This window comes from Pecten maximus, chromosome 2 (genome assembly GCF_902652985.1).
Source record: "Pecten maximus chromosome 2, xPecMax1.1, whole genome shotgun sequence".
Lineage (NCBI taxonomy): Eukaryota > Metazoa > Mollusca > Bivalvia > Pectinida > Pectinidae > Pecten > Pecten maximus.
Genome location: NC_047016.1, coordinates 31,873,334 through 31,885,176, shown reverse-complemented (window position 1 = coordinate 31,885,176; position 11,843 = coordinate 31,873,334). Strand labels below are relative to the sequence as shown.

General features: G+C 36.3%; 8 non-coding genes across 8 annotated transcripts; all 8 read left to right on the top strand.

Annotated features, from left to right (window-relative positions):
- The first annotated feature begins 832 nt into the window (after positions 1 to 832).
- On the top strand, positions 833 to 904 carry Trnaw-cca. The gene has a single exon. It is a non-coding gene; the product is annotated as a tRNA-Trp (tRNA).
- Positions 905 to 3,242: 2,338 nt separating this feature from the next.
- Positions 3,243 to 3,314, top strand: Trnaw-cca. Its single transcript has one exon. It is a non-coding gene; the product is annotated as a tRNA-Trp (tRNA).
- A 363-nt stretch (positions 3,315 to 3,677) lies between these two features.
- Trnaw-cca lies at positions 3,678 to 3,749 on the top strand. Its single transcript has one exon. It is a non-coding gene; the product is annotated as a tRNA-Trp (tRNA).
- Positions 3,750 to 4,460: 711 nt separating this feature from the next.
- Trnaw-cca lies at positions 4,461 to 4,532 on the top strand. The gene has a single exon. It is a non-coding gene; the product is annotated as a tRNA-Trp (tRNA).
- Positions 4,533 to 5,168: 636 nt separating this feature from the next.
- Trnaw-cca lies at positions 5,169 to 5,240 on the top strand. Its single transcript has one exon. It is a non-coding gene; the product is annotated as a tRNA-Trp (tRNA).
- Positions 5,241 to 9,214: 3,974 nt separating this feature from the next.
- Trnaw-cca lies at positions 9,215 to 9,286 on the top strand. The gene has a single exon. It is a non-coding gene; the product is annotated as a tRNA-Trp (tRNA).
- Positions 9,287 to 9,672: 386 nt separating this feature from the next.
- On the top strand, positions 9,673 to 9,744 carry Trnaw-cca. Its single transcript has one exon. It is a non-coding gene; the product is annotated as a tRNA-Trp (tRNA).
- A 1,484-nt stretch (positions 9,745 to 11,228) lies between these two features.
- Positions 11,229 to 11,300, top strand: Trnaw-cca. The gene has a single exon. It is a non-coding gene; the product is annotated as a tRNA-Trp (tRNA).
- The last annotated feature ends 543 nt before the right edge of the window (positions 11,301 to 11,843 follow it).

The window sequence follows — 11,843 nt, the reverse complement described above, 5'->3', positions numbered from 1 at the left end:
TATCGTCGATTTGACCTAGATTTGTATGGCGAGTGTCATCGATTTGCCCCAGATTTGAATGGCGAGTGTCGTCGATTTGACCTAGATTTGTAAAGCGGGTGTCGTCGATTTGACCTAGATTTGTATGGCGAGTGTCGTCGATTTGACCTAGATTTGAATGGCGGGTATCGTCGATTTGACCTAGATTTGTATGTCATGTGTCGCCGATTTGACCTAGATTTGCGTGGCGGGTGTCGTCGATTTGACCTAGATTTATATGTCATGTACTCTCGCTGGGACACCTGGTTATGTTTGTCCTTGTACTTTTTCAAGGTTTTCATGTAAATCTAATTTTTTGTCCGTTTGGTCTATTTTGAGTTAGAATTACGACTTCGTTTTAATGTCGGTGTTCTCTGTTATTCAGTTAATTGTAGTTTCTTGAAATGATTCGTCAGTGATAAAAAGTCCGATTGGATACAAAATAAAAAGCGAATAAATACATGAAAACGGAATCGTAGTTTTCATTAAAAATCGGTAAAATAAAGGCTAAATAAGGTCAAAATTAAAACAAAAAGTGCTCAGAAAGGACAAACTTTTTTCGAATTCACTGTGTCATAAATGTATTTATTGTATACTATTTACATTATTAGAAAATTAAATTGTTTTAATTCAATTACTGATTTATAGTGTTAAATGGGATTAAAAATGAGTGTGACCTCATATTTTACTAGTGTACGGCACGGTACGGTAGATACTAGTGAGTAAGTGTAAATATTCTACAGAGATCAGTACCAATGCCACACATTTACGCATAGATAAGCCTGTTAGAACAGTCCGACCACGTATACATATGGACTCCGTGGCGCAACGGTAGCGCGTCTGACTCCAGATCAGAAGGTTGCGTGTTCAAATCACGTCGGGGTCATATGCAATTTTTACGTTCAATTTGACCGATATATATATTTTTACATTTGTACATAATCATAACTTATAAGGACTATTGATATTGATAAAAATCAGTAATATTAGATACTACTACATGCCGCATGTGTAATGTATATTATATAACAATGTATGAAATGATTCCCATGCATACCAAAACAGGTTTTATAACGACCAGCGCCGTCCTCCATAACTATTGTTAACGGGATCATTTAGTTTTTTTTTCATTTAAAGTTGCTACACCTCCGACAAATAGTATTTTTTTATCATTTTTTCTTCAGCAATAAAAGTTACTCACTTTACACTATTACCACCCAATGAATTGTCATCTTCTTATATGTCTTCAAAAATAAAACAGTAAAACTAATTAATTGCGTCCCGAAGACATTCCTTTTCGCTCCGCCTCCATATTGAATGAAATACTGATTGCGCATGCGTCGAAGACAGAAACACAAACGAGTAATTGCGATCGTACTAAGAAGCGAGGAAGGCCAGAAAAGAATGAAATAAGTGTTAATTAGATTATGAAAACGAATAAAGGGAAGGCTTTCAATCGGAGACTGCACAGACAGGTGGAATTATGAAAAAACGACAATAGAATCGGAACAGGTGCACGATAATGGCAGAGTTTTAGCTGGAGAGGCAATGTTTAATGTTCCGTCTGTTGTCAACTTTACTTTACTTTAAACATAATTTATTTACACATATTTGCAAATAGGATTTGGCACAAGTTATTACAACTTATGAAGCCATTTCAACTTTACTGAAAACTGTAAGTATATGATGCGATTGAATAAATGGTTAAGACTTCTTTCGTGATATGTATTGATTGCAGATTGACTATTTACCATTCACTGGCTTAAACTTGTTTGATAAATCACATTTGTATCAATCATGCGAAATGGGGCCGAAGGGGTAACACTAAGAAGGCTTTACATTTCGCAGCTGACAACATGCGGAGGAGCGTGATTTCTCGCGACGGATAATATTTATTTGTATGTCTTAAATAGACATACATATATAGACTAAATGTCATTTATTGTCAAAATAATAACAATTTATTACACTCTGTCGGAGGTGTAGCATCTTAAATGTAATTATATAATATAAACAATGTCGAAACATTTTGTAATTTACGCATGTGTCACTTCAAAATTATTTACACTATAGCTTTATAATTGTAACTTACTAATAATTATATTTGTATGCTGCATTTATTTATAGCGTACATTAGTAAATAACGAAACAACCCTCGTCTGTTATAGCACCGTATAAAACATGAAATACCTGATTACGTATGTACTACTTTCTCTTTAAATACATGGCTTGGGTACCTAGGCGCGAACCATACGTAATATGTTCAGGTAGAAATAATTAAGCTCTAAAAGTGTCAAGAATCGTGTTATAGAATTTTTTAATTAATTATCCCTAATTACCTTGTTATACCTGTGTGAGAGTCGTAGTATCATGCCAAGGTCGTTAAATATGTATCATATCAGTCGTCTTCACGGCACTTCTGTACTGATAATGCACTTAAAATATAGTGCTCTCTAATTTTAACAAATTACCGCAATCATGAATTAACGCGCACACAACGATTTCCTCGATCGCTGATAAAGAAATTGCTATTAGCGCGGTTATATTTCAGCAGAATACTTTAAACCAAAGAGGGCTAAAAATAGCATTGTTAAACTATGTAGCGTATATTACTATCACCACAAATATTATGAGCATTATGATTTATATTTTGGAGAAAAAACAGTGAGCGAATTTCCAACGTATAAGGATGAGCTTATAATGGCGTGTTTTGAAATATAGAATATTTTGTATGATGGAAAAAAACTCACAGTTGATACAGGAATATCAACGTAATGCTGGAGGTCAGTTACACAGGGACTTGAGAATAAGACTGATTCTCAAGTCCCTGTGGTTGATATAGGAATATCATCGTAATGCTGGAGGTCAGTTACACAGGGACTTGAGAATCCCTGTGATCAGTTGTAACGATTCAACTCAATAAGGCTATCAACTATTGCATCATTATTACCAAATCCTCTTGTATACTTTTGATTGTTTAAAGTAAATATTGCACCATACTGCAGTATATACATAGACAACAAACAATACAAAAGGAAACATAGACTTTGCAAACGGACTCATATAAATACTGCATATTAATATAAGAATTAATTTCATATAAGATGAAAAAAAAACATTTTATTGTTAAATAAGGATAAAAAGGATTACGTAATATTGTAGTATAGTGTATCTATAAATGGATGTTTCTTACCGCAGTACTAATCCAGACATATGTACAAGTAGACTCCGTGGCGCAACGGTAGCGCGTCTGACTCCAGATCAGAAGGTTGCGTGTTCAAATCACGTCGGGGTCAGTAACAATTTTATTAATTGGATTTATATGATGTAATTATTACATTTTACACCATTCCATTAAATTCGTTTTAATTCTTATATCGCGTAAGCTCTTCATCGTATTGGACAACAGATTACTTTCCAGCTTACCCATGAACAGTATATTGTACACACTTGTAGATTTCGAAATCACACTAAAGAAATACCAATAAGATGTTGTAAACACTTAATGACTTACAGTTTATCTTTAAATGGAAATGCTGTATAATGAAACACAAATTACTTTTATTTTGAAAATCATTGTATGGCTAAATATAGATATCAAAGATTGCATCATACTGGTATAGACAGTTAAATCCTACTCAATAATATGCTTATAAATAGACTCCGTGGCGCAACGGTAGCGCGTCTGACTCCAGATCAGAAGGTTGCGTGTTCAAATCACGTCGGGGTCATTTCTATTTTTGTTTTGCTTCAATATTTTTACATATTTTGTAAAAAAAATTAAGTTGTTATGTAGTGCACTTACCAAGGACTATTGATATCGATTAAAAAGGCTCTTGCCGTTTCGCGTATATTAAAATGCATGCGACGTATACGTGTATGTCGCCTGATGACATATCCGTCACTTGAAAGATTCTGACATCACTTTCTATTTTGAGTTTCATCCAGCACATCCTTGGAATCGGACCTGCTCACTTAGGGATCTTAGAAAAGCTAAACAGCTGACACAGTTTAATTATGACTTCTCTGTTTTTAAGTAACACCATTTGTACTAATATTTGCTTATATGTTGTGTGTTTTGTACAAGCTTTTGAGATTCCAGGTGGTAGACATTGTTGGTGGATTGAATTGTGTCCTAGGTATATCGTTACTCGTATGGTACTTTTAATTAATTTGGATATTGACTCTGTACTGAATACACAAATGTGCTTGATGTTGTTTTGAAATCCAACATCGAACATATTGATTTAAATGGTAATAGAACCATAACATCCAGATTTGGACATCTCGTTCAACATTATATTAGTTTTCTCTGTCTCCTCTTATGTATTAGAACTTAATAATCACAATATCAACATTGCCAGTTTAGGCGTATAGGTGAATACCATACAGTGATTAAAGCTGTGAGAGCCGTCCTATCCAATACACTTACTGTTAATATAGACTCCGTGGCGCAACGGTAGCGCGTCTGACTCCAGATCAGAAGGTTGCGTGTTCAAATCACGTCGGGGTCATGTAATGTTTTACATACCTTTCATTATTTTTTTCACAGCTGGACATAATCATAACTTATCAGGACCAAATGGCATCTGTAAAGATTGTACTGTATTTATTGAAATAATAAATAAATAAATAAATAATTATACACCGACTTTACTATAGTGAGCTAATGGAATGTTTTGAAATATCAACAACAATAATTTTGAAAGTTAAAACATAAAGTAACAAAAATAAAAGATATATGTTATGTACATGTAAAGGCGATGGTCAAACAATTGCATCATACTGTATAGTAGAGCTGTACATATACAATGTATATTATAGGTGAATACCACATTGTGATAGTTCGTACAACCCAGTCTAATAATGTAGGTTTGGACTCCGTGGCGCAACGGTAGCGCGTCTGACAATTCATTTACTATAGTGAGCTAATGTAATGCTTTAAAATATCAACATTTTGATTTTGAAAGTGAAAATATGAAGTGACAAAAATAAAAGATATCTTTGATGTACATGTAAATAAGAATGTCAAACATTGCATCATGCTTTATAGTATAGATGTGTATATGTGTATATATATATATATATATATTATAGGTGAATACCACACAGTGATAGCTCGTACAACCCAGTAGACCCCAGGAACTGTGGACTCCGTGGCGCAACGGTAGCGCGTCTGACTCCAGATCAGAAGGTTGCGTGTTCAAATCACGTCGGGGTCATGTTAACTTTTTTCGTACAATTGGACCGATATATTTTTTTCACATTTGTAAATAATCATCACTTATAAGGACTTTTGATATAAACCAGGAATGTTAAGATACCACGATATGCCGCATGCGTATCAATGGAAAAAAGGATTCACGTATATACTGTACCTAACGTACACGTGTTATAACTGTCAGTCCCGGCCTCCATATATACTGTACCTAACGTACACGTGTTATAACTATGAGTCCCGGCCTCCATATATACTGTACCTAACGTACACGTGTTATAACTATGAGTCCCGGCCTCCATATATACTGTACCTAACGTACACGTGTTATAACTGTCAGTGCCGGCCTCCATATATACTGTACCTAACGTACACGTGTTATAACTGTCAGTGCCGGCCTCCATATATACTTTACCTAACGTACACGTGTTATAACTATGAGTCCCGGCCTCCATATATACTGTACCTGACGTACACGTGTTATAACTGTCAGTCCCAGCCTCCATATATACTGTACCTAACGTACACGTGTTATAACTATCAGTCCCGGCCTCCATATATACTGTACCTAACGTACACGTGTTATAACTATCAGTCCCGGCCTCCATAGATACTGTACCTAACGTACCCGTGTTATAAATATCAGTCCCGGCCTCCATAACTATTGGTGTAATCATACTTTGTTAAGATATTTGAACCATTGACCTCATCATCCAGATTCTTACATTTATTTGACATAGACTCATATTTGTCAACATTTTAGGCCCTTACAGACAAGTCTCAGAAGGATAAAACACATGTATGGTGTCACTGTCATCACCGACGAGTCCTAGAAAGATTAAACAGCTGTATGATGTCCCTAACATCAATAACGAGTCATGGAAGGGTGAAACAGCTGTATGATGTCCCTAACATCACTGACGAGTCATGGAAGGGTGAAACAGCTGTATGATGTCCCTTACATCACTGACGAGTCGTGGAAGGTGAAACAGCTGTATGATGTCCCTAACATCACTAACGAGTCATGGAATGGTGAAACAGCTGTATGATGTCCCTAACATCACTGACACGTCCTAGAAAGATGAAACAGATGTATGATGTCCCTAACATCACTAACGAGACATGGAAGGGTGAAACAGCTGTATGATGTCCCTAACATCACTAACGAGACATGGAAGGGTGAAACAGCTGTATGCTATCCCTAACATCACTTACGCGTCCTAGAAGGGTGAAACAGCTGTATGATGTCCCTAACATCACTAACGAGTCATGGAAGAGTGAAACAGCTGTATGATGTCCCTAACATCACTTACGCGTCCTAGAAGGGTGAAACAGCTGTATGATGTCCCTAACTTCACTGACACGTCCTAGAAAGATGAAACAGATGTATGACGTCCCTAACATCACTAACGAGACATGGAAGGGTGAAACAGCTGTATGATGTCCCTAACATCACTAACGAGTCGTGGAATGGTGAAACAGCTGTATGATGTCCCTAACATCACTAACGAGACATGGAAGGGTGAAACAGCTGTATGATGTCCCTAACATCACTAACGAGTCATGGAATGGTGAAACAGCTGTATGATATCTCTAACATCACTAACGAGTCATGGAATGGTGAAACAGCTGTATGATGTCTCTAACATCACTTACGAGTCATGGAAGGGTGAAACAGCTGTATGATGTCTCTAACATCACTAACGAGTCGTGGAAGGTGAAACAGCTGTATGATGTCTCTAACATCACTAACGCGTCATGGAAGGTGAAACAGCTGTATGATGTCCCTAACATCACTAACGAGTCATAGAAGGGGTGAAACAGATGTATGATGTCCCTAACATCACTCACACGTCATAGAAGGGTTAAACAGCTGTATGATGTCCCTAACATCACTTACGAGTCGTGGAAGGTGAAAGAGCTGTATGATGTCCCTAACATCACTAACGAGTCATGGAAGGTGAAACAGCTGTATGATGTCTCTAACATCACTAACGCGTCATGGAAGGTGAAACAGTTGTATGATGTCCCTAACATCACTAACGAGACATGGAAGGGTGAAACAGCTGTATGATGTCCCTAACATCACTAACGAGACATGGAAGGTGAACCAGCTGTATGATGTCTCTAACATCACTAACGAGTCGTGGAAGGTGAACCAGCTGTATGATGTCTCTAACATCACTGACACGTCCTAGAAAGATGAAACAGATGTATGACGTCCCTAACATCACTAACGAGACATGGAAGGGTGAAACAGATGTATGATGTCCCTAACATCACTTACGAGTCATGGAAGGGTGAAACAGCTGTATGATGTCCGTCCCTAACATCACTAACGAGTCATGGAATGGTGAAACAGCTGTATGATGTCCCTAACATCACTAACGAGACACGGAAGGGTGAAACAGCTGTATGCTGTCCCTAACATCACTTACGAGCCATGGAAGGGTGAAACAGCTGTATGATGTCCCTACCATCGCTAACACGTCCTAGAAGGAGGAAACAGATGTATGATGTCCCTTACATCACTTACGAGTCATGAAAGGGTGAAACAGCTGTATGATATCACTAACGAGACATAGAAGGATGAAACAGCTGTATGATGTCCCTAACATCACTCACACGTAGTAAAAGGATGAAACAGCTGTATGATGTCCCTAACAACATTGACAAGTCCCAGAAGAACCAAACAGATGTATGATGTCCCTAACATGACTAACACGTCATAGAAGGATAAAACAGATGTATGATGTCCCTAACAACATTGACGAGTCCCAGAAGAACCAAACAGATGTATGATGTCCCTAACAACATTGACAAGTCCCAGAAGAACCAAACAGCTGTATGATGTCCCTAACAACATTGACAAGTCCCAGAAGAACCAAACAGCTGTATGATGTCCCTAACATCACTCACACGTCATAGAAGGATAAAACAGATGTATGATGTCCCTAACAACATTGACGAGTCCCAGAAGAACCAAACAGATGTATGATGTCTCTAGAATCGGTGACGAGTCCTTGAAGGATGGAAAAGCTTTATGGTATCCATGACATCACTGACGAGTCCTTGAAGGATGGAGAAGCTTTATGGTATCCATGACATCACTGACAAATCCTAGGACGAGACAGCTGTATGATGCAGTTTAATTCATGGTTGTCTCTACTGTATCTAACTCTTAATTGTATTAAAAGGTGTTCATATATTGCATGTCTTTTGTACAATCCATAATTCCATATACACGTTCTTTACTATAGTGAGCTAATGTAATGCTTTAAAACATCAGCATCAATAATTTTTAAAGGTAAATATGATGAAACAAAAATAAAAGATATGTTTTGTGTACATGTTAAGCCAATAGTCAAGCATTGCATCATACTGTATAGTATAGATGTACATATATATATATATGACACACACGATATGGAACTTTTGGACATCTTTACCTTTTTATTCGATTTAATTGTTTTATTCTGCAATTGTTTGGACACCACAGAAGCATTCATACAAAGTTGTAGGCTATGAAACCACATTGTGTACACATACGAATCACATAATCATAATATAAAAATGAACAGTTTTTAAAGAAAAAAACTGCATATTAATGTAAGAATGAATTTCATTTAAGATAAGCGGCATAGTTTTAATGCTGGTGGTTATAATGTAAAACTGCTGGTGAAATAAATCAACGTTTCAGCAGAGATATTCAGCTTGCATTCTTAACTTTGTTTCGTTTATAACTGCATATCTGCATTTTGCATTTACCGCTACATTGACCAATCACATACTTCATCTTGACCAGTAACGCCACCAGTCGCGTCATATCCGGGACCAAAAGCTATGCCGAAAAAGATTGCGTCATATTGTAGTATATTTATCTATAAATGGATGTTTCTTAGCGTATAGATAACACGCAGTACTTAAACCAGACATACATGTATAAGTGGCCAACTTGATAAACGGAACTGTCAAGTGGACTCCGTGGCGCAACGGTAGCGCGTCTGACTCCAGATCAGAAGGTTGCGTGTTCAAATCACGTCGGGGTCATAGCAATTTTATTGATTGACATGATGTAATTATTACATTTTACTCCATTCGATTAAATTCGTTTTAATTCTTATATTGCGTAAGTTCTTCAACGTATTGGACTACAGATTACTTTCCAGCTTACCCATGAACAATATATTGTACACACTTGTAGATTTGGAAATCACACATGTTAAAGAAATACCAATAAGATGTTATAAACTCTAACATTACTAAAGTTTATCAATTGATGGAAATGCTGTATGATGAAACACAAATCACTTTTATTTCGAAAATCATTTTATGGCTAAATATAGATATCAAAGATTGCATCATAATGCTTTATTTGTATAACAAGCAATACTGGAAGGCAGTTAAATTGTCCTACTCACTATATTCAATAAGTTGACTCCGTGGCGCAACGGTAGCGCGTCTGACTCCAGATCAGAAGGTTGCGTGTTCAAATCACGTCGGGGTCATTTTGTCTTTTACTAATATAGTATGACCAACTTTTAAAATTTTGCATTTTATGCTTCCTATTTGACAATGAACACGTGCGGTGTATTTTGCACGTCACCTGTTAATTGCTAAATATCACAGCAATATTTATAGAACAGCCACATCCGTAACATCTGCAATCGGACACAACAATACAAGCACAAGAGTTATTTTATTGAAGTGTCATATGTCAATAAATATACATACATAAATATACTATCACGTGAACATCATAAAAGTATTTGATTAGAACAGTTAAGATATCGACATTCAGCCACCACGTATAACACAATCGCTCTGAATCCACTATTGATTGGTTAATTAATATGAACAGGGACTTACAAGGCCATTAATTGACACTAGGCCGCAGTTGCTATAGCAAGGCCCGACTCCTTTAAACTGATTTTTTAGATGTACATCTATTGATTACCTGCTTAATACAACAATGTACTATTACACCCTTTTTTTTGTTTGTTTGATTTTGATTTTTACAAGGAATAGTAAAGCATGATGACTTTATTCTAAGCCACATTTGAGTGTGGTAACTACATCCCTGTAAACGATACCATCAGCATTTTGATTGTTTTATGATATGTAAGTAAATGATACAAATATTATAATGTAAAAACTAGATGGTAGTGGTTCCGTTGTCACCCTCCTAACTCTCATTTAGATTGCGACTTAACTTGGATCTGGCCTAGACTTGTACGGCAGGTGTCGTCGATGACGCAGGACAAGCTTACTCTCCCGGAACATTCGGATGTCCCCATACAAATCTACATTTTTGCTTATATTTTGCCTTTGTTAATCAATTTTGAAATAAAAACATTGTTTCGTTATTTGGTGGTATTCTGTTGTTTTTTTTAATTTTTTAGTTTTCGTATTCCTCAAAAAATATTGTTATCGCTACATTTCTTACATACCAAATCAATCACCATTAACTAATAGCCCCACTCCCAAATCCAGTGTCAATATAGTGTAGCTATTTCTACATGTTTTGGTTATATGGTTACGTTCAGGTTTGGGATAGAAAACTATACATGATCAACAGATGTTCAAACATCAATAGCTCCATTGGGCTTCGTCACGCGAGCTAGAAATTAAGATAAACTCATTTATTACTTTTTCATTTAGATGGATTAAAATTAAAACATGATACATTATTATCCCAGACCCACATCCGAACAAAATATCACGTGTTTGTAATAAAATGGTTTTAAGATAACTACTTTTAATAGAACTATATAATGTTATTGTATATGATCTCTAATTGATGATGTGATCAAACACGCTATGGATCAGATATGTACAGGATACTTGGTTCAGTGAATATTATTTACAATGAAATATTGGCTTTATTTCATAAAAACCTTTTAATGTAAAACATTGCATCATACATTGGATGTACGGTTGTATGATAATACGTTATAAGAACTTAGTACCACACTGCGATCAATTTTACAACGACTCCGTGGCGCAACGGTAGCGCGTCTGACTCCAGATCAGAAGGTTGCGTGTTCAAATCACGTCGGGGTCAATTTACTTTTATTTCATTAATTTTTTTCATTTTTCAAATTTCATTTACACCATCACAACACTAAATTCGAAAATTGAGACGAATATAACCAAATGGTGAAATGAAGTTCCGCCATCAACCTGGAATATTGTAAGTGAGGTATACAGCAGTTTTGCATTCTACAGCGTTTTACCAGGAACATTAAAATTTATTAACGAAGTTTAGGCTTATGCCAAGAAAACGAAGCTAGCTCCTCCATTCCGTCTGTGGTGTCCCCGGCATAATTCTATACCGCGTTTATTCAGTATTTGATATATCTAAGCCCCTAAGTATCTGTAACCAAAAAATCCTAAAAACCTAGCTGAATTCTAATACTAGGTAGATTATCTCCCGCAAGTGTCTTGGATATCCAATTTTAAACCTCGTACGTATCTGACCAGTCACTAGAATCAGGCAAATCCTAGAGAACACACTGCCCAGTCTAGACTTACATCAATGGTATCCATTTTGGTCTTTGCTACTTACTAATTAATTATCTACTATATACATATATGTATATATCGA